Source organism: Myotis lucifugus, unplaced genomic scaffold (genome assembly GCF_000147115.1).
Source record: "Myotis lucifugus unplaced genomic scaffold, Myoluc2.0 scaffold_766, whole genome shotgun sequence".
NCBI classification, from domain to species: Eukaryota; Metazoa; Chordata; class Mammalia; order Chiroptera; family Vespertilionidae; genus Myotis; species Myotis lucifugus.
The window spans coordinates 174,895-180,024 of NW_005871814.1; positions in this window are offsets into that span (position 1 = coordinate 174,895).

The following is a 5,130-nucleotide window of genomic DNA, read 5'->3' on the forward strand; positions in this document are numbered from 1 at the left end:
TTTCTTATTTCACATTCTATAAAGTAGCCAAAGGAAGGGATAACTCAGTAATTGAGATCCTAGAATACAAAATACATAATTAATACAGAACCTCATTCTCTTAATATCTAGTTTGTTCCATGCCTAAATAAGTGTAAAGTGATAAGTTCCAACATGTTTTTTTTTTTACTTGAAGTTTGTTCACATTTTAGAATGAGATATGTCCTTTTTATTATTATTATTAATCTGGATAGTTAAATGCAATGGGGAGGGTCTAATTCTTGTTTCTGAACTCATGCTTCCCCCCCCCCCACCTTTTCAATCCTCACCCGAGGATATTTTCTTCATTGATCCTCAGAGTGGAAGGGAGGGAGCAGGAGAGAGAGAAACATCAGTGTAACACCGATGGGAGAGACACAAAGTTAGGTTGCCTCCCGCATGTGCCCCGACCTACCTGGATCTGGGATCAGACCTGCAGTCCAGGCACTGCCTCTGACCAGGAATGGACCCACAACTCCTGCTGCACCAGCCAAGGCAACTCATGCTTTTCTTGTAGCATAGAAACATTCTATGGCTCCTATCCAGAATATCCGATAAAAAGTCAGAGAAAGGATGGGATTACTTTTTTTTTTTGGTGCTTTTGTAGACCATTCTTTTGAGAATGCATATGAAAAGATAGATTTTAGCTGATATCATTAACCTGAAACTTAGACAATAGAAACAGTTTGGAATTGTTAATATCAGCTAAGTGCCAACAATTGCTTTTCAGAGTGTAGTCTGTGTGGAATATTCTGTTAGGTCAGAGCATTGCTATTTTCTACAGCTCTCAGGAATGAATGACCAGACGGCACTGGCATACATCCTTGAGTTGCAGAGATTGCACTGACTGACAGCACTTGGGTTTATCAGTCAGACCTGTGGAATGTGTTGCCCAAAGGTGTGTGTGTGTGTGTGTGTGTGTGTGTGTGTGTGTGTGTCCCAAGACAAGGATGAGATCTCTTTTGCACATAACACTCTATTTCTAAAGAAATGAAGTGTTCTGTGGAATGAGTAGAGCCCTCAAGTAAAGTTTGTTCTTTGAGACTATATTGCTGTAGCACCAGCACAATTTTGACAAAAGTGTTCTGGTGCCCACACATTCATTCAGTGAACCTTTCTTTTTCTTTTTCCATCAAGTACTTATGTTAGGCACTAAATTAGATGCTGAAGATTCAAAGATAAATACTACGTGATTTTTGTTCTGAAAATGCTTATAGCTTAACATGCTAAAAAGGGTTAGCAGTTGAGAAATTATCTAAAATCTTTGAAATAAAAGAAATGTATAAAAGAGTAAGTTTTGATGCTTTATCTCTATAAAATGGAATCAAGTTCTCATACCTCTGTTTTGACCCTCCAATCTCTAAGACTGTATTCAAGTCTCAGATAGTTAAAAAAGGTTATTTTTATCTACATCTTTGTAGGAGTTATCAGTTTTAACTGAATTTGTTGTTACTTTGAGTTAACATTTCCTTTGGGAATGTTCAGAGTAAAGTAGATCTGGACTCTGTTTTTAGGGAATTCTGTTTGACTCATTCTTGGACGTTAGTTTCCTACTTGCCCATCCAGAATGGGTGTTTATTTAGATTCAAAAATTTCCCTCCTGAAATAACTTTGTCCTCTTGGGTTCGAATTTTCCCTCCTTGCTCTCTGGGTGTTCCTTCAAGCTGGGGGGCGGGGGACATTCTTTTATCAGATGTTTAATTGTTCTTTCTCAAGTCTTGGTTCTTGGTCTTCCTCTCTTCCCACTCTAGTCTTATCTGTGTGGCTTCAGTTACTGTATATATTTTGAATATGCCTCAATTTTTATCTGTAGTTCAGATCCTTTTTTTGATCCTAGCTGTCTGTTCAACATGTCCACTTAGATATTCAGTACTTTGAATTGAGTTGCCCCAGACTGAGCTCTTGATCTTGGCTGCAAACCTAGACCTTCACTGTACCCTGTTTTATTAAGTGGCTCTGTCAACAACTTACTGAGCCCAGACTCTTGCCATTTCTCTCCACCGCTGTCTCTCCATCTTGGTCTAGGCCACCTTTTCCTAAGTCTATTATAGTCCATTCTAAATGTTTTCCTTGTTCACATTTGTAAAAAGAGAAAAAGTAATATGAAATATTTAAGACAGAAAAAGTAATAATACTACAATAAATACTTGCGTACCAACCTTGCAGCTTAAGAAAGAAAACATTACCAGTACAGTGGAAGTCTTCTGTGTTTTCCACCTGATTGCCTGCTCCCCGCCACCTCCATTGTAGGCTTTTTAAAATCAGAGGTCATTGCCAACTTGAATTTATTATTCTCTTGCATTTCTTTATCTTGTACTATCATGTATATACCTCAAGCCATATACAACAAGTCCTCACTTAACGGCAATAGGTTCTTGGAAACTGCGACTTTAAGCAAAACAATGTCTAATGAAACCAATGTTACCATAGGTGAATTGATATAAACAAGAGTTAAGTTTCTACATATTTCTGGTCACAGAAACATCACCAAATTTTTAAATACTCAAAACACTTCTAATATTAAACATTAAACTGTGAGCTATACATACATTTAAGAAAGATTAATAAAAACAAATTCTTTTCATCTTTCAGCCTGCTTATTCCAGTTCAGTGTCAAGGGTGGCCTGATCCTATACCCTAAGCTCAGGGCAAGCATCACCCTGGACCAGGATGACCTTCCATCACAGGGTGCACCCCACACACCCCACACTCACTCAGACTGGGACAGTTTAGACACACCATTTGCCTTATGTGCACATCTTTAGGATGTGAGAAGAAACCAGAGTACCTGGAGTAAAATCCAGGCAGACATGGGGAGGAGCTGCAAACGCCACAGACAGTGGCCCCTGACAAAACGATGTTATTTAAGGACCTGCTATACCCTCATCTACTCTTCACAGCCGAGAGAATTGTCTTTATAAAACAGATTTAATCAAGTCACTTATCTGAAAACTTCTGTTGTTTCTTTTACCTTCATTTAACAAGGTGTGAGCTGGCCTTGCCTACTTCTCCAGCATCATTTCTTTCTTTAAAAAAATTTTTTTAAATTGATTTTAGAGAGAGGGAGAGGGATAGAGAGATAGAAACATCAATGCATCAGCTGCCTCTTGCATGCCCCCTAATGGGGATTGAGTCGGAAACCCTGGCATATGCCCTGACCAGGAATTGAACTGTGACCTCCTTGTTCATGGGCCTACGCTCCACCACTGAGCCACCCTGGCCAGGCTCCAGCATCGTTTCTTTGTACTTTCTTGTTATGTATGGTCTAGCCATACTGATTTTTTCCCTCTTCCTTGAAGGTTCAGAGCTCACCCAAGGGCCTTTGTACATGCTGTAGCTAATTCCTGTCTGGAAGGCAGCTCTATTCTTCAGAATGTGCTTACGTAAGCACACCTGCAGAGAAACCTCTGCATCTCCTCAGTTAGGTTAGGGGGCCCTATAAATACACTCTCATAGCACCGAGCACTTCTGTTTTGTAGGCTTTATCACAATCTTTATTTGTATAATGCTTATTTCACCATTAGACTATACTGTATATTCTGTAAAGTCAGTATTAATGTTTATCTTGGATAGGCCAGTATCCCCAACACCTAACTCATAGTTCATTATATATTCAACAATTATATGAGTGCTTATTAAAATTTTTATTTTATTTTTTAAAATATTTTTATTGATTTCAGAGAGGAAGGAAGAGGGCGAGAGAGATAGAAACATCAATGATGAGAGAGAATCATTGATTGGCTGCCTCCTGCATGCCCCTCATTGGGGATCGAGCCCACAACCCAGGCATATGCCCTTGACTGGAATCGAACCTGGGACCCTTCAGTCCACAGGCCGACGCTCTAACTACTGAGTCATACCTGTCAGGGCAGTTTTTAGCAGTTTTAACAGACCAGAAAATACAGTGATCACCTGTGGTATGGTGTATACAATGGTACTCTTGCCTCACAGGAAGATAATCACAGCTAGGCTTAAGTAGGCTATCAGATGACATAAAGAAATTGAAGATTAGGTGTGTGTTTTTTTCTTGACAGACTGCACCTAGTTTTAATTTCTTCCCATTTGCTGGGCCAACGGTTAGTATAATATGTCCCAAGAAACCAGACATATTCTAGTTATACATTAAAGCTGACATTGACATTTTTGTACTTGACCATTTAATTGACTTGAAAAAAAAATTGTGTTTTCGAGTAGGTAATGTATTATGTAGTACACAATCCTAAAGGTATAAATGGATATACAGTGAAAAGTAAGTCTTCCATTTTTCTCTTTTCGTTCAGTCACACATTATTTTTTGCTGAAGCAATTACTGTTACCTTATTTGTGAATTCTAGAGATAACCAACCATATATTTACTATTCCCCCACACATATAAGTGTTAGCACACTATACCTACTATTCTACAGCCTGCATTTTTCACTAATACACCTTAGTTTCATATCATTACAGATAGAGCTATCTCATTCTTTTTTTTTTTTTTTTAATATATTTGTATTGGCCCTAACCGGTTTGGCTCAGTGGATAGAGTGCCGGCCTGCGGACTGAAGGGTCCCAGGTTCGATTCTGGTCAAGGGCATGTATCTTGGTTGCAGGCACATTCCCAGTAGGGGATGTGCAGGAGGCAGCTGGTCAGTTTCTCTCTCATTGATGCTTGTAACTCTCTATCCCTTCTCTCCCTTCCTCTCTGTAAAAAAATCAATAAAATGTATTTTTTTAAAAAAATATATTTTTACTTATTTCAGAGAATAAGGGAGAGGAAGAGAGAGATAGAAACATCAATGATGAGAAGACAACCATTGATCGGCTGCCTCCTGCAAGCCCTCTACTGGGGATTGAGCCTGCAACCCGGGCATGTGTCCTTGATCAGAATCGAACTCGGGACCCTTCAGTCTGCAGGCTGATGCTCTATCCACTGAGCCAAACCAGCTAGGGCAAGCTGTCTCATTCTTTTTGACAACAGATGGGCTGTAATTTGTTTACCCAGTTCCTTACTGATAGTCTTTATATTGTTTCCAGCCCATTATAAACAGTGCTGGAGAGAATATTCCTGTGTATTATTTTATATATCTGTTAGATAAATATTGAGAACTGAAATTCTCAGAGACCGAACCC